Raw genomic sequence first — 24,312 nt, forward strand, 5'->3', positions numbered from 1 at the left:
ATTGGTATCCTTAAACTTGCACGAATTCCTTCAAAATATTATCGTTCCTGGATACAAATGAAGTTAAAGACCTCGAAGAAAGTATGCATCCAAATTACTGGTGTTATTCATTCACTCATTTTATTTTATGTATTTCATCTGACAGAAATGGCGATAAATGAAAAACTATATGCTTCGGTGGAAAATGCTGACAAGATGAATGGCTGGTTTGCACAATGGACCAGATGTATTCAACAAAAATGTAGGCCAATTTATACAAATTTCAGCTTTGTCCATGAATTAACTCCTTTTAATCGGTTTCCGGAACTAAACCGAAAACTAATACACCCCTCTTTTACTCTATCTCTTTCTTTAGTGGAGATCCTGGACTGTACCTACGACAATCCGGCCGCGCAGTGGGCTGCAGCCATTGAGCTCGTGAAAGAACCGTCCAAAGTGTTTGTGGAATCTCGAGACACAAAAGCGTGCTGGGATTTTCTAGCTAGATTGTTCGAACTCCCATTTTGGATCTACTCAAACTCACGGCCCCGTACTCTCTGCTAGTGTGACCGAGTAGAGAGACGGCAGCCGCCAAGAGTAAGCAAATCCAGGTTTTACCACCAGACCTCCAGGAGGAGCTGAGAAAGAACGAAGAGATCTTGCGACACCACGCAAATCTCGTGTAGTTGCATAAGGCGACTGCCAAGCAGGCAGCCAAACGGAAGCTGTTGGTATTCCAGCAGGCCTAGTTCGCTGTCAAAGAGGCTAAGCTTTTGAAACCTCCCAAAGGGCAGCAACTCGCAGCTCCGGTGGGCATAAGTTGCCTGTTGAAGGTTGCAGAAGAGAGTTGTCGACGATATCAGGCAACACAGTTGTGCCAGTGGAGAATTTCCCGTTCTCCCCGGACGTTTCAAGGCCACGCAGACGGTCGCTGAGCAGAGCCGTACCGCCGGCCCAAGACCTAGTCACCAGTCTTTGGGTGCCCGATCAAGGTACCATCCGTCAACGGCCGCCAACTGGAGGCACTGATCCGGATAAACCACCGTTCACTATAGACGGAAAATCCCTCCACCCAGTAGTGGAGAGGTGCAACTTAGGTAAAATAAAATTTCCGTCTAGCTCTTTTTTTCAGATCTAGCGATGCAGTTATACACTGCCTCGCCATCGTATAACACCTACCAAGCCACACCCGTTCTGGTAGTAGGCAAAGGTAATTAAAGAGTATACACCGTCTACCAGTAAAGATATTAACAAACTCTTATTTTTCTCAGGAAAAACTCAAAAAAATCAGTCAGCAGCCTAAACCCGCTGTAGAGAGCGAGACTGACACTGAGGATTTGATCTTTGAGATCATCAGGCTCAATACTCCAAGAAAGATCAAAAAGGAGAAAAGAGCAGCCTGGTCTCTCTTGACGTCAAAAACAGTCTTGACATCCATGGCAAAGCATACTGATTGGTTGTTGCATAGTCATGTGACCCGTTTACGATTTTATGTTTATACCGGCAGCCATTTCGTTTGCTCAAATAGGTCAGTTTTGTTTATGGTTTTCTCAAATATTTATTGATTTTTAGCTTTAGATATTATTTTGATTGAATTAAGCTTCTAAAATAACCCACAATTTGTCCAATTTAGAAACCATTTCTTTAATTTTCTCTAGATTGAATTCCAAGTGAGCTGACAAATTCAACAATTTTGTTTTGTTAAATTTACTGAAATAATTATATTGGTCCATATATTGTAGATTCTAGGTAAGTTTATTGAGGCCTACTTTTTTAATTAGTTAAGCTTTTAATTAATTATTGGCTTTTTATTTAAATAGGTTTATTTCGGCAACGGTTATTTTAGGCAACTGCTTCATGGGCTTTCGAAGAAAATCCTGACCGTCCCAACACCGGGCTGACTTTTCTTCAAGAGTGGACCACGTCACCTCATCTGCTGGATTTACTCGGCCAGGAATGAAGCGCCACAACTCTGGTTTCGTGAAGATTTGTGCCTCACCCACATGATGACTCATGAGTGTTTCATGATAATTTGCTATGTTGTTACGAATCCAATTCCTAGTTGTGCTACTACCCGTCCCTTCTCTGCCCCACGGACATCGACGCACCTCCCACTTCCCAGGCCGGTCTGTCGCCTGTAGTGTGGCATTTAGCTCCAGCTTCGGGACTGAAAGTGTTTGCTTTAGCGCGAGTTTAGTTACTGCATGTACTTGCCGGTAATGCCGGACCACAACACTTCCGTCCACTCCACGCTAATTTGTGAACATGACTTATCATCTAATAAAGCGCTAATTATTGTTGATTCAACACTTATTATCAGTTGATAAAAAAAAAATGTTTATTGGGGAACTAGTTATACTCATCAGCGGGTCGTCAATTCTATATCTATCATAGTTTTACTATTGTTGCTTGGGAATCTGTTGTACAAGAAGGCAATGTATTTTTCAATAAAAGATACAACACTAAAACTGATTAAGCATGGTCTAAAGCTACAGGATCAATGTAGAAGGTACTGTATTGACAGTAGCTGTTACTAGGAAATGTGAAGATACCTATATAATACTAACTGAAACGTAGAAATCATGGAAGAAACTGGTGCTGCATAGTGAAGAAACTACTGTCTTCGTTATGGCTAAAATTCAGGCTGATGGAGGATAGAAATTAGTAACGATGTGAGAGATTCATCTGTTTAAAAATATAAACAATTATTTTAACAACATTAACATTGATGAGGAGAAGTGTATTGAAATTGATATTATCTTTTAATACAATTCAATTGTATCCAATAACTCTAAAGCTTTTAATTTAATGAAGTTACATTTCTCACAACACTCCATAAATACATTTTTCTTGATAACAAAAACTAAATTGGACCACCAGGATGCAGTTCATAGTATGAGCTTCATTTTAAACTTTACGGTGAATTTAGCGCAAGCATTGGATTGGGCAACGAACGGCCATAAGTAATGTTCCATACGTGATGTTTTATTTGTATTGGTGACACAATGAACTCGTTGTGTCAACCTTTTCATGGGGAAATTTCATTGGGTTATTTCAGAAGTTCTTATACAGGACTATTAAGATACCATTCATAAGTAAAAACTCTGATACAACGGGGCACATTTAAAATTGTATTTAGAGTATAATAAGTCCCTAAAATTGGCCAGAATGTCAATAGCAATTCAGAAAGGGGGATAATGTGCAGTTTCTTGTGTTTTCATGTTTTTTATAGGAATAAAACATTGTAAAAAGTTCAAATTTTACCTCGATGAACTAATGACATTTACCCGAGTCCAAGGGTGAACAAAGGATGGGACACACTCTAAGTCTTGCTGGCAGGAGATTCAGAAAATTAAAATTTAAAATTTAAACTGTTTCAGGACACAGAAAAAGAAAGAAAACGTGTCTAAAGTAGTTAAACGCTTAGACAGTTTAAGCTACAGTTAAGATTTTCACGTGGACATTTCTTTTTAACTTTTTATTGGCTATGAAAAAAAATTTGTCTGTCTTCAATTTCTTACAAATATGCACGTGAAGAACAGAAGTGCGTAATAAGGTGTGATAAATTGATGTAGACAACCGATTACTTAATTTTTTGGTTTTTTGGTTCTCGACAATTATCATAATCTTGGGGATTCATCTTATACCGTAAGCATTCATCTACTGAAGCCTTTCACCGACAAAAGACATTTGAACGACGTAAATTGTACATATTGTGGGGTACCCATTCTGTGAGTTTAGCTCTAAATAATTTTTTTGTGTTCATTGTTATTCCATGTACAACTCAATTATAATAACCAACACAGCATAGATAGAAGCAAAAAAGAAAATATTTTCTCTCTTTAAAGGTAAATTGCGAAAAATTCACTATCTAGATGTAACCAATTTAAGCCTCATACCAGATTCTGTAGCTGCTCTAGTCATCTACACAATTTTTTATTGGACGTGGATGGGGACGACGACGAAGAGGAATATAATAACGACAACTACGACAAAACAATGAACGTAGAAACAACAATTCAAAAGAAGACATAGATAACGGTGATACCAGCCTTTGAAAAAAGAAAAAGAGGTTAGCTTATTCTTTATGGGATTTATAAATTAAATTTCATTGAACTTGAAACAGCAAGCTAAAAACCAAAGACGAGTTATGCATTTTCTTTGTTTAATGGTCTAGGAACAAATAAATAAGGAAACAAAACTTTTTTTCAAATGACAATTTGTCGTTAGAATTTTGAACAAGACATCACCATCATTTTAAGACATCAATTAAAATAATGTTGAAATCTAAATTCTAATGATTGTGATGACCTCTTATGTATCATCTTACACGTCCTGTTCTCCTATCGCTCTCCGGAGCGTTTGTTTCCCGCTAGGAATATATATTTCCCTTCAGTCCACTTCTCTATTGTACTGGTCGTCTCTTGACCAACTTCCGTAAATACATTTATTCAATCAGTCAACATCCTTACAATGATCTTAACATTCTTTATCGGCTACTAGTCTCTTCATCAAATTAAGTTTCATTTCACCTTTTTGATAAAATCCATTCAGTATATCCAGCATTTGGTTGTTCACCTGCGATTGCTCCGCTTCCGCCTCCATCATCATCCCTAAAATTCCTGCATTGAAAATTTGCTTTCGCTTCTAATTGAGGAACTAAGATCGGACTAAAATCGAAATAATAAGATAACACAAAAAGTTTATCAGAAATACGAGAAAATGGACATTTTTGTTGCACTTTCTCAACGACGTCTTATGCGATTGAAACCGGATAAACCTGCTTCGACAATATTCTCCAGATTAACTGCAACATCTTTTTGTAAAATTTCGAGCATAAACTGGAAATAGGGCCGACGGGAAGCTCCACCACTTCCAGATTGTTGTTGTCTCATCTTGATAGTCTTGTACGTTGTTGGGAACCACCCAACCACCTATAGTCCGGGGGCTTAACTCCTTGATAGTAGTATTCTGGCTTGTCTATTGACCTTGAGACCTCAAGTAGTTTCTCTTTTATAACGCAAGCAGTATGACGTAAATCTCGCTCAACTTCAGCAGATTTTATTATGTCATAACTCAGTAAGAATATTTACACAGGTTTCATAAAAAGCTAAAAACCTCTTACCCAGTTTCGTGGTCTATCATCGTCTCATGGGCATCAAAATTATTTAACCTGGGATTATAAAGAAAACAAAAGACACACAATTCCGTAAAAATCTTGAAAAATCTCTGGATGGCCTAACTAATGACGATTTTTTTAAGGAAGTAGGTTTTTGTATTTCTTTTTTTTTTTTAATTGTGTTTTAAGTTTTCGACAAACCGATCCCTCTCCGAAGATGTTGACCATTTCTTACAAATTGTTCTATTTGTCCGTGTGGCGCCACAAATTCAATAAAAAATCAGGGTAATAATCAATCATCAGACCAAATGTGACACTTCTTCTATAGTTCGGTAGTTCAACATTTTATTCGGCATATATTTAAATGCCAGGAGGGACTTATAGCACAAAAATACCCCGGTTGGGTGCTTTGGGATAAGCAATGAGAGTTTTTTTATGTTGAATATTCTCGCTTCAGCCAGCTTCCAATATTGTTGCTTGATGCCTTGTCACTGAAAATGGAAAAATAACGCCCACCATCCACCTCTAAGCGAATGATGACCGCTATGACCAAGCTATACAATTCATCACAAGACGCTGCGCCAGAAGAAGCAAATACTAAAAAAAATTTGATCCATTTGTCTAAACTTGGTCTAACCATGATAATTAGGCGTTTCATCTGACAAAATAGGGTTTTTGCCTATGTTAGCTTCGGTTCTTATTTTTAATGTAAGTCGTGAGGATCGATTTTCTCCCAGCTGTGAAGCGGATCCCCGCTTCAATTTACAAATTTATCAAAAACTAGCAACTCCGTGTTGGGAGGGAGATGTCTTCAAAAATGTATCTTCCGTCAAGATCTTTCTCTAAACGACTTTTTTTTATAACTGCTAATTCAGGAATATAGTACCCAAAACGGGGGCTATGCTAACGCTACGCTTACGCTAAAAAGACTTAAAAGGGTGATACCACTTTTAAGTGGAAAGAGTTGCAGTTTCCTGAGGTATTCATGGCTTTTGGCTTGCAACGCTTTTGACACGTCACAGCAGGAATTCCAGGATCCTCTCAGCTTCACATCTCTTCCCGACTGTATTTTTCAGTTGTCATTTTCTAACGATTGTTCTCAGGATAATCATGGTCTGTTAAGGGGGGAAATAAATTCCTAATTTAGTAAGCAAGTTACAATTTGCAAGAGAACAATTTTTATTAGAATATGTATATAAGAAGAAAACAAGTAATTTTTTCTGATAATTTTATTTGTAATTTGTAAATTAAAGTAAATTCATTCTGAATATTTTCACTTTGAAGGCATTGTAAAATTTTTACGAGCAATCCAGCAACGTAATTTCAAATCTCCGCCAAAAGGAAGAATATTTTGTGGCTTTGAAAACTTCTCTGGAATAAGAAAGGGTTAAAGTTTTTGTAACAAGTATTATTAAGTAACTTTAATTTTTGTATTTAAGATTTGAACAGCAAATCGAAGATGAGAATGAGAGAGCAGCGGGATGGAGTCCGTTACTTTAGGGTACGCTGTATTTCCTCATTTTTATTATTTCCATGGCTGCTTCAAGAAACGATGCTTGGTTTTTCTTCTTCAGTCTTACGAGCTTACTTGAAGAGGAAGGAAACAAATCTAAAGAAACTGAAAACAAACGACGGAGGACATTTTCTGTTGCCGCTGCAACTTTATCTCGACTAACAAATGTCTCCCTGGTGGAGGTATAAATCATTTGGGAAAACTGGAAAAGTGTATCTTTTTGTTATTAAAATAATTTTTTTGCTGTGTTACTTTTAATAAATGTAATTAAAACAAAGTAAAGAAGGATAAAGGGGCTTCAAAATAAGACTAAGTGGGGATTTTCGGGTTTTTTTGTTCTTATGTAGTATTAATGTTTAGTTTTTGAATTCCACCATCAGCGCCGTGTTAAACACGGCGAAACAATTTCGTAAAAAAATGTGTATTTCTAATAAATTCATAAAATATAGTAAATGTCAATCAAATAAATTCAAATTTAAAATACATATTTTTTGATAAATAAACTATGATTACATGTATTGAATATTAATAATCGTTATAATTAGACCCCTGAATCTCAATTACAAATTTTCATTTACATATTTTTAAATGATCCAACCGGCCGATTTTGTTTGCCTTCATTAGTAATAAAATAAAAAGTAATAAGAAATAGTGTTCATGAAAAAAATTTTTAATTACAATTTGTTCTAGATATACCCCCTTTTTTAGCTAAAATGACTGGACTATAGGTTTGGGAACGGGGTTTGGCAACTTCACTCCGCACCGGATACCATCTTTCTCGTTGGCAAATCGCCATTACTTTTCCTGCCAGCGTCTAGGCTCAGAATATTTCTCGTCACAGAGATTTCTGATATTTTCCCCTTCCCATTTTTTTTTTGTAATCGTTGTGTTTAACATTTTAATTATAAGAAAAATTTCTAGTTATTTCTGCTAGTCAAAGACAAACTTGTCTTTGACTTGATGGCAAGATATTCCACTGGACGTGGCCACGCACCCATCATCTGAACGTGAATCCGCCTCTCCTGTCGTCTACGTTCTAGACGATCCAGCAGTGTTTACTCAATCTTGTAATGGCTTTTCATCTGTGTGAAACGCGTCTGTCACGAACCAGTTCTCCCCTAAGCGATAGCCAAAAATTTGCTGTGTCACGCAATAAGTTTCTGCAATGTAAAGAGCAGCTTTCGACGTCTTTAAAAGCCATAATTTGGCATTAGTAGAAGTTCCGGCTAATGGGTACATGTCCATTAAGAACAATAACTGTTTTCTTGAGAATATTTGTTTTCCCTTTAGAAATTATTGTAAATTCAGTTCGCATCAACTACCTATGTGTTGACCTTGTATTCTAGCTAATTAAAAGCAAAAAAGTTAAGGTGGTGGGCGTATACCCTGGCAAGCTTCAGATCTTTTTTAGCTTTCAAGCAAGAATGTCGTCCGACAACTCGTCTTACTCTAGTTCATCCAGCTCTAGCTCATCTTCCTCTAGTGGCAAATCTAGTTCTAGTAGTTCTTCTCTTCTTAACTACTCTACTCATAAGTTCAATCTTTCCAAGGCTAAATCAACAGGATTGTTCCAATGGATCGTCACAGGCATCAACGAAGACAAAATCAAGAAGTGTAGAGAAATCTACAAACCAACACTGAAGAGTATCCTAGCGCCATAGCCAGTATCCTAACGAATCCTACGTTAGACGAATCAATCTACCTCCGCCTGAAGGCTTCCAAGGGTTCGAACGCCACCAAGGCCAACATTGATCCGACCAAAAAAGCTCACAAAAAGCAGTCGTTTAAAGTTTTGGACCTAGTCAAGCCGCTTCTATTTCTTTCCAATCGGTCAAAACTCAAGAGAAAATCTGAGAGCGACGTGGCCATCAAGTTGCTCTCAGACTCTGGTCTACACTCTTCCGTGACATCACAAAATCACGACGCCATAACATTCTTTCACAAGTTTATCCCGAGTACATAGGACTGCTGGAACGCGATGATATGTGGTCAGGCGTCGAGGACCTGTTTGGACGAAAATTCCTGAGACACCTCGTCGAAGAGGCGAAATCCCAGGCCACTTTGGAAGGAATTGCCAAGAAAAACAAGAAATCAAGTTCAACCAAAGACCAGCCAGCAGGTCCCTCAGGCCAGTTCAACAAGTCCAATAATCACTCCAACCCCGGATCACGCGATGGGTATGTCTCAATATCCCCTTATTCTTTTGGTGGACGCATCTCGCGTTTTGTTGATGTTTGGCGGACTATCACGGGTGATCCGTGGATTCTAGAGACTGTTCAAAATGGCCTTAGTTTGGATTTTATCTCGCCCGCAACGCAACGGCGAATTCCCCGTAACGCCGTAATGAATTCTGAACAAATTGGTATTTGTGCTGAAGAAATTACATCTCTACTAGAAAAGGGGGCGATAACGCAAGTGTACAATTACTTCTTTGTTAGCGGTTTCTTTTTGGTCCCAAAAGCGTCAGGGGGGTGGCGTCCTATCATCAACTTAAAGGCCTTAAATCTTTTCATTCAAAACCGGCATTTGAAAATGGAGAGCGTCAGCACCTTGCGATATACTATTAGAAAAGGGGACTGGTTAGCTAAAGTGGATTTGAAGGACGCGTATTTTTCCGTTGCACTTAATCAATCACAAAGAAACAAATTTTGTTTCAAATGGGGAGAAAAGATTTGTCAATATGTGTCAATGCCCTTTTGCCTCGGGCCAGCCCCCAGAGTTTTTACAAAACTTCTGAAACCGATTGTCGGTTTCCTTCTGCAGCGAGGACTTCGTTTAGTCGTGTATTTAGACGACATTTTGATAATAGGACACTCAAGGGAAGAGGCACAAGAAGCTGTCAAACAAGTTGTATGGTTGCTTGAATCACTAGGCTTCGTAATTCAAGAAGAAAAATCCGTAAGAGAGCCGTCGCAGTCACTCGAGTATATCGGTCTGATGATCGATACGATTTCTATGTCGTGTATCCTCCATCAAAAGAAAAAAGAAATACTTGTGGAACAATGCAGCAGAGCTTTAAAGTCCAAAACTATAACGCTCAGGGAGCTGGCGTCGATCCTGAGCATTTTTAACTGGGCAGCCCAGTCAGTCAACTATTCCCCAGCAAATTACCGAGACTTGCAAGCAATTTACATCCAACAATCAAAATTAGCGCATGGGGATCTCTCATTGGTCGTCACTCTCTCTTCAGAGGCGAAATCCAACTTGTCATGGTGGATAAAGCGTGCTAATTTCTCAGAAGGTCGGAAGATAACATTTCCCACCCCCTCATCCATCATTATTTTTTCCGATGCGTCGTTATCTGGCTGGGGAACAGTAAGCGACAGGATCAAGACAGGGGGACCATGGACTAAAACAGAAACTCAGCTTCATATTAATGAACTCGAGTTGATGGCTGCTTTTAACGGTCTGGAGTTTTTTGCAGCAACGGCACATCAAACTTCATTCGAGATCAACATCGATAACACCACGGCCGTCGCGTATATAAACAAGAAAGGGGTACGAAATCTAGCCCATTTTGCTCAGTCGCTTTAGAAATTAGCTCTTGGTGTGAGAAACGAGCGATCGATCTTCATGCAATTTATTTGCCTGGTGAATCCAATTTTATCGCCGACGCAGAATCACGCAATCCACTTTCGACGGGAGATTGGAAGATCTCGACCTCAGCGTTCGAAAAGATTCAACAACTATGGAACGTGAAAGTCGATCTGTTCGCCAGCTCATGGAACACACAACTCCCGATTTTTGTCAGTTGGTTTTCCCAGCCCGGCGCGTGGATGACAGACGCGTTCACACTGAACTGGAGGTTCATCCGGAGTTTCGCTTTCCCCCCCCCTTTCAACCTCATCTCGCAGTTTCTTTCGAAGCTGATCCAGGACCAAGCAACAACGGTAATGGTCACACCGCTCTGGCCCACGCAGTCATGGTTCCCGATCCTGTTGGAACTGTCGATAGACATACCCCGCTTGTTCCATCCGGAACAGGATTTGTTGACATCCTTGCTGGGGGAATTCCATCAACTAACGGCCAATCATTCCATCCGGTTAATCACCTGGAGGCTATCGGGAGTTGTCTCGATAGCCAAGGCTTTCCGCCAGAAGTTGTCCAGCTTCTCCTTCCGCAACGAGATAAAACACCAACGCTGCATACCAGTCGGCGTGGAATGGTTGGAGTAATTGGTGCCAAACAAAGACAACCGATCCCGTGTCTGGTGGTGTGAAATGGTGGTGTGAAATGGTGTGAAAAATCCCCTGGTCACTCAGTTGATGAAGGGAATATACAACGCGAAGCCCCCAACTCCTAAATATAGCAGCACATGGGACCCGAATACAGTTCTCTCCAACTTTGACGTGACAGCAGGACGGTCCCTTAAACTCTTGCAACTGGCCCGCAAGGTAGTCCCCTTTCTGGCCCTTACAATTTATTAGGATGTTCCGAAATCGCTTCCATACAAGCAGAAACGAGTTCAAGTTTTCAGGATGTTAAGTTTCTTTTAATCTCGGAACTCTCCGAAAATCCCAGCGTGGCGGCCCACTTACGCGTTTCTCCTTAGACGAATGGGAGCAGAATAGGGCAATTTGTCTGCTCACTTGCCTTTGGACGTACGTAGAAAAAACCAGCAGCCTGAGGTCTCCCCATAACGCACAACATCTTTTTATCGGGTCAACAAAGCCTCACAACCCAGTGACAGGGTCCGACAGTAGGGCGATGGATTAAAGACCAGTTAAAGGAGGCAGGCGTGGACACATCTGTTTTTTCTGCACACTTTACCAGAGGAGCGGCGGCATCCAAAGCCGCTTCGGCCGGAGTTTCGATCCAAACAATCTTGAAACAAGGCCACTGGGCCAACGAATCAACCTTTGTTAAATTCTACCGCCGTGATACAGCAATTGATCAGAATTATTGGGAATGAAGATGAGCATCAACTAACTATATTCCCTCCCACCCTGCCCTAAGTTGTCTCTGGAAAAGTGTTTTCATAAAATCACCAACTTCTCTTTTCTATCTTATAGATTTCGGTAACAGAAGTGGGCCTAACTGGAAAAACAATTGGGAGAAGAATAGCGGTGGGCGATTCAACAAAAATTTAAATGTTTTGATGTAACCTGTACCCTCTTTCAAAAGATCTGAGGCTTGCCAGAGTATACGCCCACCACCTTAACTTTTTTGCTTATAATTAGCTAGAATACAAGGTCAACACATAGTTAGTTGATGCTCATCTTCATTCCCAATAATTACAATTGTCCATCGCAAGCTTCGCTTGCTCGAACAATTTACAATTGTTTGTTCTATGCTCTGTCCCGCCAATTTTACGGAAATATGGAATATCACTTTTTCATAAGACAAACCGTGCCAGACCATTTGGAGTTCAACTCAAACTTCTTTTAAGAGTTTCACATTACCAAGCACTTCTTTACCAATTAAGGTATTTTGCCTTGCGTGTTTTTTTACAAACTAATACTTGACAAATGATTGCAATTTCTTTTTTTTTTAAGTTAGAGAACTTTGAAAGGAATGCACCTACGGTGAACATTTTGTTCTTGCTGCGTTTTCTAAAGAGTTCAAAGTTAGTTCCATTATCTTTCCTTTCTAAAGAGTTCAAATTCAGCACCATTTCTTTCCTTTTTGCGAGAGTTTAACCATTTTTTTTTATTTCAACAAAATGTTTTTTTTGTGAGCCCCTTTTGGTCGTTCAATAATTAAAGCGTTAATATTCTTGGCAGGTAACTGTGAAGATTCTTTAACCCAATGGAAGTCACATAGTTGTTGAGTATCAAGGAATTCTTCTTCCCGCTGTTCAAGTAGCATACAACAGTTAAAATCATTATTACAGTGTAGCTGCTATTGGGGGAGGAGTTAATCCAGGTTAAGATCACTTGTCAAATTCTGTTGAAAAAGTAGCTGACGACGTTGGACCGAGGAGGAAGTCATGGCGGTGTAAGCTATCAAATCGTTATGGAATGTCAGGTAACACATTTGAAGTTGAATTTTGAAAGTGAACGCGATTTCTGAAGCCCTGTTGTTGTTAGCCCTTTGGCATCTACCTTTTCTACAACCGTTTATGTTTTGAGCCCTAATTTCTTGAGCTCTTTAATAAGTTATTTCGTCAGCTTCTTTGTCTGTATCACCTTTATGAGCCTTCTGGAATTGAGTCCGTTGCTGAACCTTTTTTTTACTTTTTGAGTCTTTACCTTTTTTAACTCTTTCTGTGAACCAAGAAGTTTTGTATCTACTTTACTCTTGCTCCAAGTTATTGCAAGTAAAGTTATTGTCGTTGCTCAAGCAACAATAAATATTTTGTGCAACGGAGACTAATCGACACGAGTTTCTCAACTAATCGACTCTCTTACCAAGCGCGTCTGCTGCTACAAAGTGTATTCCAACGACTGCTGCTTTGCCGCGATGGATACAAATGTTAAACAAGATGTAGAACAGCTCTACAGTAGTCCTACTCTGAATATATCATTAGTCGATTATTGAATGTTGGGGATTAAAAGAAAACATTTACCACCAGTATGGTTCGGTTTGGCACATTTCCGCTGCAATTTTTCAATGAATACTGCTAAAGGATTATCAACACAATGGCAGTGAATATTCCCGCTACTATCTACCCAATAGTATGGGAATGCTTTCTGTTCAGGGTTGTGACGGAGGTAATTATTATGCTTGGCATTTTTTCCCAAAGATAAATATCCAGGTTTTTGGTTGTTTCTATTTTCTTGAAGAATTTTTTCCTGTCTTTTCTCCTTATGATTCTTTTCAAAATTTTTAGGACAATTTTCTTTTTCCATTGGAAGGAATTTTTGTTGTCGTGTCTTTTCTTCGAGTTTTCTTATCTTATCTTTTCCTTCGTATAGTTGCCTTCGTATTTTACCATGGTGGCAAAACCAATAAATTAAATGGTTTTCTATGAAGTTTTGTGGGCAGAACTTTACATCAGCAACTTAAGTAAGCTTTATTTCTGAGATATTTCCTTGTAAGGTAGATAGAATCGTAACAAATTTGACACGTAATGCCCACGGGTAGGTCAAAGAAATCACAAACGATAAAAGCTTTCATATTAGCTTGTGTAGGAATGGCGGAATGAAGATCTTTAGGTAGTGGTTGAAGATCATTACCTGATAGGTCATCTGTAATGGAGAATATTTCAGATGTAAAAGAAAAATCTCATGGCTATCGGTAAGCACACTATTTTAATATGTAGTTTCACACATTGAAACAATTGATCACATTTTTTCTTGTTCACACGGATTAAAAACCGATGTTACCCTTAACCATGTTGAGAACCTCGTTGTAGATGACGTAATTTTGAAGTTTTTTCATCAATGAAGATGTCTTTTTCTTCTGGGTTTCAAGTGTTTTTATGCCATTTTTGTTGTGGTCACACAACACAAAATTTTGATGTAAAAAGTGTCTTTGCTCAGTGTTCCCTCTAGCTTCCTAGGTATATTTAAAGTCTCAACGAACTGTGGCTATGATTATTTTAATTTCATTTTATAAACTCTATACTTAATCATAGACATGTGTATCGTAGAAACCTGTATTGTTGACTACAAATACAATTCTCATACCGTTTTTTGTCGCTTTCCGCTTTATTTTTTTTCGCTCACCCTTCATTCACCTTTAATAATTGCTGACTTTTATATCAACAAAAGAGTAAAAAGCACGAATCTTTATTAATAAATTGTCATTTAATATTTTGTCCAGTTGCCGTCGTTTTCTACGATTAGACGAAGCCTGGAAATCATAGAATAAGGAAGTTTTCCCAATTAATTTGCATTTGGTCGGTACCCATCCCAAATTGAATGAACCCTATCAAAAATTTCATCCGAATTACGAGGTCGGAAAAATTCGCAATCCTTGACCATACCACCCCAAACTTTCTCTATTGCGAAAATATCCACTCCCTTAGCTGGTCTGTAAAGCAGATCAAAGTCGGATCAAAATAAGGATTATCATCAAACACAAACTTGATAATATTGGTTTCAGGAATGGGCGTTCTATCCTGAACAAATGGAACGTACATCCTCGGGAATCTAAATCTGTACGGAGGGAAGCAGGGAATTTTTAAGGATTTCCAAATATATTTTGGATGTAATTTTTTTTTATATACGGACAAAATCACTACCAACACTTCCGGAAAACCAAGCCTAGACAGGGACAGATTTCCTTCCGCTACGGTCATTAAACTTTACGTGGTTTTATTAAAGCGGGTCCCATTATGCCGGTACTCAAACACTCGGCCGCACTAATACGATCTAATATTTAATTTATTGTTAGATGCAGTTTACCGGTATTATAAGAATCACACTTAAGATAAACCGAATGTTTTTTCGTTGCTAAAAATCTAATTTTCCCAGAACGCTTGGGTTTTGTTCATGAAGTGTAACTCAAATTCAAAGCGCAAATTTGCGTGCACAGACGTCAAAATCTATTTTCACATAGAAGTCAAAAACAATTTTCGTGCAGCTCGCCACGGGTTAATTCATTTCCGTTTAAGAATAAGGATGGTGGTTTTTAAGATTCACAGCCACATTAACGACATCTAGAAATATTGAGTTTCTTTATATTAGTGAGATTACTTTTCTTACCCTTACCTTTAATTTCTTGTGCTGTTGTGATTAGCTTAATTTCCATCGCTAGGACTATATTATCTTCATCTTCCGTGCCTACCCGAACTAACTTGCCTAACCTTTACGTCACCTGTTTCACGATACCATGTTTGCCAAAACTCACGGTCACAAATTACCCTAATCGGCCACTAATAAATCCAACCGACATCCTATCGTTGGAATATGCAATGATAGCCCCACGTTCTTTTTCGTTTAAATTTTTTCTGTCGTTGATCAGCACGAAACAAAGCGACTTAAAACTGATTTTCTCGCACTAAATGAATTCTAATTGCAGACAGCCGCATAATTTCCCCCGAAGTTTTGTGTGATCATTTCTGGGTCACGCGTTTAATCAGACTTGAATAAGAAAATCATTACCCTTCCTATAACCATTTCCATAATTTTAGGAGGGATAGTATGAGCAATTATAAGTAACCTTGGGGCTTCTTGTTACCGCTTGGCTTTTAAGGCAACTAGAACCCAGCATTAACATTAGATATAAAACGACTAGCTCTGAATCCTGTGAATATCTGTGCTAGTTACTGGGTGCGTTTCCCATGACTACTTCAAGAAAATTTACTTAACATTAACCAGTATTTCACTGTGCTAGAGAGTGTGGTCGTGACCAAAGGAACTATCGTTTACTCCTTTATTCCCGTTTATTCATCGCAAACGGTAAAAGGAATGGATTCCTGCCAATTAGGGGAGACTGGAGTATACTGGGACACCGGGTCAAAAGGGACAGTAAGGGGAAAAATAGTAGATGTTAATAAAATTAAAAAAAACTTTTAGTATGTTATTAAAATACGTATAATCTACTTTGGCATGACATTTGGCTGAGTTTTGTCAATAACTGTATGAGTAATTGACAAAACTAAAAAAAAACGGTTTTTTTAAGTTATTTTGGTCTCCGCCATTTTATGTTTATAGAAACAAATAAACGCTTATGGCATGTAAATGTAATATGTAAATGAAGCTAAATCATTTCTTGATCGTTAGAAACAATAATTTTAGATCAATTAGTTTAGACAGTATTAACTTTTAAAAAAAAAAGAGTCTTAATCCGGAAATCGGGACAGCTGTTTTTGACTAATTTGGGACAGTTACGGGCCAATCAGCGTACAGCATTTTAAAGAGGCTTGATTTCCTGACCTGGCAACGCAGGATATCCTACTCCTCAATAAGGGTTTTTGTATGTATAAGAAAAAAGGTTCATTAACACAATAATCAAATTGAAATATTTATAAACTCAAAGAGTCTATGCAGTGGGACACTTTTTCAATTTTTTGTCAATTTTCTTAATGAATTTTAAGGCGAAAACAGAGGACATCCCTCACCACCCACCCCGGTGTCCTCACTTACCCCAAAAATTAGGCTCCTCTCACAAATCTGAGTAAACTTTAAAGGTCTTTTATGGGGAAATGGTTTATTATTAAATTATATAAAAAATATGGGGGGTACATTACAATATGGAATACATAAAAACAAAATTTTAAAGAAATTAAATGATTAGTTTGGGAGATATAGGGGGAAAACGAAAACCGTCCCGTCTTACTCCAGTATCCCCTACATGCCCAGCATTTAGTGGCCCGACAAGAAGTTCGGACATAATATACCCGTGACTTTAATTTGATGACAATTCATTCACGAATTCAACAAGGCAGGTCCATTTATCGATAATTTAAATGAATTTTGGGGGAAATGGAACATCAACGGAAATCGTTTATAGGAAAAGAACTTTATGTCCTGTCTTCCAACGTTGCATTTTTACGGGCGAATTTTTCAAATATAGAAGAACAATACAATGCTTTGTAAAGTCCAGTTTTCATTTTGTTTATTTATTTATCTGTTAACGATTGTGGCACTGCGGGAGGTACGTCGATTGTTAGAGTTTAGAAAAGCATTAACAATTATTTTGGGAAGTGTATGGTATAGTGGCTAGCCTCTGCCGGCCTCTGCGAAAAATATAGCATGAAGTTAGCTATAAACTAAGTAGGAAAACGACTGGTGTTATGTGTGGTTATAGCTGAATTTTAGCGAGCTAGTTTTGCCCCCACTAACTTACTTTTTGCTTAGTGGTACTAAGTGTTCGAATATTTAGCTAGTTTTATTGATTTACCTTGAAAATAAATTTAAAGCTAACTTAATGATATCATAATAATAGTATACTGAGCATGTTAATCTTTGACCTGTGTAAGCTTTTTTGAGATAAGAAACAAGTTACAAAAAAGAGATAAATTTTCAATAGACCTCTTGCACCGTGCGGATAGCAGGATTCTTGTAGTCCGACAACGCTGCAATCCGCCATATTGAGAAAACCACACCCTTTTTTAACACTGTCTCTTATGGAAGTATTTTTTCAAAGTGTTTTTTCTCTTAACTGGATAACAACTTCGACCAAAGAAAAGTATTGAAAAATACTATATCATTCAGGGAATCCGTAGCATGTAAGTTTTCCACTATTGAAGTAGTGGAAGTCATATTAATTAAATGTTTTGTACAGGGCATATGGGCATTGTTTACATACTATGTAAGACCCAAACATGTATTGTTTACTTATAATTTTTAACATTTTCCCACTGAGACACTTGGTAATTCATTTTTCTTAATTATTTAGATTGTCATGTGTGACGAGGTATTGGTGCGGCTGTGCTAGAATTTACGATACTTCACGGACATTTTTGCGACGGCCTGGCAGCCGTCGAAGCGAAAAAACATTGCTTTGCTTGTTTCTGCTATGTTCTGCACGAACATCGTCTTTACGTATGTCTCTTGGAATAGGGGTAGATACATGAAATTTAGATCTGTCACCGGGTTTTTTACCACCAACTTGATTGCTTCATTCTTCAAAGAATCCACGTGAACCGGTAGTAGTAGCTAGACTAGCTAGAGGAGGTGGAACATTTTTTTTCTCTGGGCTCATCCGCCGGTGACACAATTTTTGGCTTTAAAGCCTTTCCTTTACTTCGTTCAAGAGTTATGATTTTTTTTATTTCGTTATTATTCCCCATGTCTTTGGTACACGCTCTCCCTCTCCAAGCGAAGGGAGGGTGGGAGAGGGAGGGAGGTAGTGTGCGCCCGCACCAAAGGAATAGGGAAAAAAATTAAAATTAAAAAATTCGCAACTCTCGAACGGGTTGTGGAACAATAAGTTTCATTCTTTGAATATGTGTTCTTCATACTCATATCTATAACTGGTACAAATTTGGTGCATCCGAAAGACCAGATCGGATCTGCTGATCATGAAATAAAAAATGTTTGAACGAAGATTACTACAAGAAGACAAAACATTTTTGCTATAGGTAATAAATACACAATCAAAAAGAGAAAAAATGATTTTTCTTATCGTCATTTTTTCATAATATTTAACATCATACAAGTGACCCGTGCAGTAATTTAAATTATAAAACGCGCCAAACATTTATATAAAAAGTGCAAAACTTTAACATTTTGTAAAAGGCTTAGTATAAAAAAATCCTTTGGGACATTGTTTCTTCATGACATGAAGAATACGCGATAAAAAAATGGAAAAACCAAATTTTTTTTGCGACGAAAAAATTCGAAACTCGGCGGAATGACCCTGTTTCAAGCTCTTATTTTGATAAAACTCTTATTTTCTGTCCTAATAAATGGTTATATTTCAATTAACTTAACTTTAACGGCAAGTTTGGGACTAATTTGGGGTTACAAAGTTAAAAATTAGTTTGATAAAGCTACTTTATTGGTAAAAACCATACTTTTGTCATAAAACTGTTTTTTTTTTATTTTCAAGCTTTAATGTTTCAGTAGTTTAAAACATCTGTAACAGGTCAAATAAAGTATAGTTTACCAAATATAAGTAGGCATTTCTATTTTGCAAAGTACTTAATTTTTTTAACTACTTTTTATCTACTTTATCTAGCTAGATATATTTGAGCCTAATCTAGCGCTACTATAAAGCTGCATGGTGCTAATCATTTATTTGAAATCAACTTGCCCACAATGTGCTTACGGTCAATTACGATCTACGGTCTTCTTAATCAACTACGGTCTTCTTCTTCAATTCCGGTCTTCTTCCTGTTTCTTCCTCAACTCCGGTAACCTTCTTCGACTCCGTTATATTTTTTTTCAACTCCGATCCTCTTTTTTTAACTCCGGTCTTCTTCTTCGACTACGGTCTTCTTCTTCAACTATACGGTATTTTTCTTCGACTTCGGTTTTCTTCTTTAACTCTGGTGTTCTTCTTCAATTTTTGTCTTCTTCATCATTTCCGGTCCTGTTCATAAGCTCTCGTCCTCTTCTTTCACTCCATTTTTCTTCCTCAACTCCGGTCATCTTCTTCAACTCCGGTAATCTTCTTCGACTCCGGTCTTCTTCTTCAACTCAGGTTATCTTGTTCGACTACTGTCTTCTTCTTCAGCTGCAATTTTTTTCTTTAACTATGGTCTTCTTCTTCAATTACGGTCTTCTTCATCAGCTCCGGTACTCTTCATAAACTCTCGTCCTCTTCCTTAACTCCGTTTTTTTTTCCTCAACTCCGGTAATCTTATTCAACTCCGGTAATCTTTTTCGACTACGGTCTTCTTCTTCAACTCCGTTCCTCTTCTTTAACTCCAGTCCTCTTCTTTAACTCCGTTCTTCTTTTTTATCTCCGGTTTTCTCCTTCAACTATGGTCTTCTTAATTAAAGGCCTCTTTTTCAAGTAAGATTTTATTTTTCAACTACAGTCTTTATCAGAATCCGATCCTGTTCATCAACTACGGTCTTCTTCTTCATGAAAGCAAAAACTAGCCACGAATTCTTGGAAGAAATGCTCCCTTCATTTTTTTTAATTTTTTATTCTTTAAAGTTTAAACTTTTACAAAACTTCGTTTATCACACAAAAATTCATGGTCCATAATGGACCATGAATTTCATATGGACCGTCCATTAACCATTCCATACGCAAACGTAAACAATGACAAGCAATAAAACAATCTATCTTTTACGTGTAGCTAATTTAAGTTATTGAAAATTTCATTAAAATCGATATTTTCCAAATCTATTAGAACATTCATTCCTATCAAATTACTTTGGTCTTTTTCTTTATTAGATTCTTTCAAAACAATTATTTCATAGATACGTTTATTTATAGTTACATTACATCGACCTTTATAAGCAATTTTTTTAAAGGTTGGATCCATAACTGGAATAGGCCTAAATGATTTTCTTAATTTTGGTTTCCCTATTCTGTCCCACGTTTCCTTTGTGATAACTGATGTTGTTGTCCCAGTATCGATTTCGGCTTTAACTGTGTATCCATTAATATTTAAGTTCAAGGTTGGAATTTCAGGAAAATCTTGTCCTAATTGTTCCAGTTTTTCTTGCTGAATGTTTTCAATGTTTTTAGATAGAACTTTTTTGTTCCAATCAACGTTGTGAATAGCTGATAGCCAAGTTCGTCCAACAATATTCATTACAAAATTACCCGAAACATACAATGGTAAAAGGTAGCTCATGTTTTCATAGACAACGCTGGCCATGAATATACCCTTTAACTTCGCAGACCGACCACTCATCGACCTAAACGAGTAACCTTTTACTTGAGTTAATGGTGGCTTTCCGATCCGCTTCCATTCTTCCTTTGTAATAAATGATACGGGACTCCCCGAGTCAATTAGCATTTTAACTGATTTTCCTCTAACGATAAACTCGTCAGACGGTGGATTGTGTAGGCAGTTTGTTGTTTTTTCTTCCAGGAAAATATTTTTCAAAATATTTTTTATTATGTTACTCGTTTTGTCTGTTTGCGGTTTTTTATCGTTGCCCGTATGATGTATTGACTGTGTTATTGTGTCAGACAAGATTTGGCGAGCCTTTAGTTTGCGCTCTTGTCTTTTAAGCTCGGCCGGACTGGGAACGACTTCTGGCAAATCACCGACCTTCATATCCAGCTCGAGATATGCTTCGCCCACTGGATTGTTGGACTCGTCGTTCAGTTGCATCTTCAACGCACTGACATGGCCATTTTCGTCGTGCATCAAATCAGACACGGCCATTTTAACGAAGCCGACCGTGGACTTCTTCAATCCGAATAACGACGACTTTTTGACTTTGAGAGTCATTAGACACGATTCAGGATGTTGAGTCTTGATGGTAAAGTTTTTGTTCCATTCCGGCTGGCTGCCGCGGATCGTTTTGGATTTGAATTTCTTTGTCTGGTAACAGATTTTGCCGCGCATTTCCTCGATCCGCACGGACACGTAATATTTGTCGGAATCTTTCGCTTCCGGAAAGTTGGCGCCTCTCACCACTTTCATTTCGACACGTTTTGGCGTGTTGACGACTTGAATCGGATTTTCATTCCCCGTTGGCAAGTCCTCATCTTCCTCCTCCTCCTCGTCCCCTTCGCCCCCTTCGCCCCCCTCGTTCTCTTTCTCCTCCTCTTCTTTCACCTCCTCCTCGCCCCCCTCGTCCTTCTCCTTCTCTATTTCCTCCTCTTCTTTCACTTCCTTCTCCTCCTCCTGATTCTTCTCCATTTGCTCGTCTGGTGTCATCAATTTACTCAATCCGGTGGGCTCGTCATCGATTTCTTCTTTTAGCAAAGGAGATTGACGATTGACTGAATCCTCATCTGTTAATTGGTGTCCATCAGCAGTGCTCTTGGTTTGAGCCTCGTCTGCTGCTGGCTGTTCCTCAACTCGTTCACTTTCCTCAGGTACAATCATCTCTTCGTCCGGTACCATCAACTTGCTCAATGCTGAGACCTCGTCAATGATGTCTCGTTCGGTTGGCGGCCGAGACTCTCGATTGACTCTCCTCATCTCATCATCCTTTGATTGTTTATCATCAGTGATCTTAGACTGAGCATCTGCTAGTGGGTCTTCCTCAACTCGTTCACTTTCCTCAGGTATAATCGTTTCTTTGGCGATTTCATCCAGTTGAGTTTCCCCCAGCACCGGATCTTCGTTAGTCACGTTTCCGGTGCTGTCGACAATGATCTCAGGCAAAATCGACAGACTCTCCGGCTCTCTCTCGTCCAACATTTCGAGTGGTTCGTTAGACGGAGGTATTATTACTTCGGTATTACAGTCAGTATTACAGTCTACTGGTATATCAGTTGGAATATCTACAGGTTCAGAAACTGGTGGCTCTGGATTGTCGTCAAATGATAAGCTATCGATGGTGAGAATAGCTTCCTGCGTTTGATTATTCTTGAGCTCCGGGTTGTTTTGGCCCGTCTCAAGTTGCTGTTCTAATTCAAGTTGGATCTTTTTGGGTTTTTCAACTTTTGTGTCGAATTGTACCGACTTTTTCTCTTCCGTTTCAAGTTGTTCTTTGAATGGAGATACTTCAGCCGGAATAGTGTCTTTGGGTTCTAAAACTGGCTCTGTTGCTACCAGTTTATTATCTTTCGCCGTCAGATCATCGTCAGGTAAACTATCAATGGTAAGAATAGCTTCCTGCGGTTGATATTTATGCAATTCTGGGATCAAGCTACGAAGTAGACTGTAGCTGGTGATAATCTCTGTCCAAAATTCACCCCAGCGAAGGCAGCCGATTAAAAAGAGCACTTTTGGTATGCCGAGCTGACTAATCGCAAAGAGCAGCGCAAGAACAATGTAAAACATTTGGGTATACATGTCTAGGCTTGAGGAATCAGAGATTCAAACGATATAAATTCAGGCAGACCGTCGCCCCCCTATATACCTTCGGATCAGATTATTGACGCGGCAACGATTGCAAAGTCACTTTTTGTTAGTTTTTCGTAATTTAAAAAAAAAAACAAATCTGCTTATTTTCATTGAATTATAATTCATTTAAATATTTCCAACATTGTTCAAGAAGAAAATTCATGGAATTCGATTATCTTATTTTATTAATTCGATTGGAATGAATTTCATGGGTCAAGGCTCGGGTGGAAGCAGAGGTTGCGAAATCTTAGTTTAAAAAACGGTTCATAGATGGCTTCTCGAAAAAGAAGTAGTTAATCAGAAATCGGCCAGAAATTATTCGAAAAATCTTAACTTTCATTAAAATTAATTCAATCTTGCCAAATTTTGTTATTTTAATTGAATTCTAATTCATTTATATATTTCCAACATTATTCAAATAGAAATTTCATTTAATTCGATTAAGGCTACTATCTTATTTTTGTTAAGTCGATTTGTATGTAGATGATTGGTTAAGCCTCGGGTAATTACAGAGGTTGCGAAATCGAGATTGCGAAAATATTTCAAAACGAGTAACCTGAGCCCCGTTCAAATCCGGGGAATTTTGGTCTAGCGTAAAGTCGGACTGTTTTGCTATTCGCTTTTCTTTAGCTTAATCATCTGCCCGTTAAAGATTTTTTCGTGAGAAATCTGCCCAGTGACTATCTTACTTGAAGATTTCGTCATCACGGCGAGACATCTGGTGATGATGCTGGTTGTTGCGTCATCAAAGATTGCGTCATCACGGCGACGACATCTGGTGTCGGGCATGTTTGGGCATGATTCCATTTTGGGGGAGGAGCCTGTGTTGACACATTATCCGTGACAGACACAGGCTCCTCCCACAAAAGCTTGTTCTTTTATTATATATGGATAGAACAGAACTTCTGCACACGCGGCTGGCTATAGTTGCTATGGTTACTCACTTTGTCAAAAGCCATGTGTTTTGACTGCTCTGTTTGTACATATTGTTTTCGGTGGCTGCGCTGACTTACATATACATGTGTAAGTATACACTATACACACTGCGTCTGGAGCCCTATAGACCTCGTACGTGCTGTTGAGGAGTTAAAAACGTAGTCTAGACGAGTCTAGATTGTGGAAAGCGCCTGAACGGCGAAATTCTTGACGGGAATTTCGTTCCGGTGGTTGGTTGGCCGGAAGTTCGTCGTCATTCCCCGATTTTCACGAATCTCAACCGTCTCAAGGACAAAGGATTTGCATGTGCATTTACCGAAGAGACCCCTTTCCTTTCGGAAATTTACGTTTCTCCTTCGATCAGATCTTTGCGTGAATTAATGGCTTGTCACACGTCCGTCTCCCGTTCCGCATTCGTGTGAACAACTTAAGAACATTAGTCGGATGGGGAAATTAAAACAAGATAAATATATGACGCAATATAATCTTTATAGAGAGGAA

General features: G+C 38.5%; 1 long non-coding RNA gene across 1 annotated transcript; it reads left to right on the forward strand.

Annotated features, from left to right (window-relative positions):
• The first annotated feature begins 827 nt into the window (after window positions 1–827).
• On the forward strand, window positions 828–17,279 carry LOC124326892. The gene is made up of 3 exons (XR_006915938.1): window positions 828–1,076; window positions 1,112–1,200; window positions 17,269–17,279. It is a non-coding gene; the product is annotated as an uncharacterized LOC124326892 (long non-coding RNA).
• The last annotated feature ends 7,033 nt before the right edge of the window (window positions 17,280–24,312 follow it).

Source organism: Daphnia pulicaria, chromosome 2 (genome assembly GCF_021234035.1).
Source record: "Daphnia pulicaria isolate SC F1-1A chromosome 2, SC_F0-13Bv2, whole genome shotgun sequence".
NCBI lineage: Eukaryota > Metazoa > Arthropoda > Branchiopoda > Diplostraca > Daphniidae > Daphnia > Daphnia pulicaria.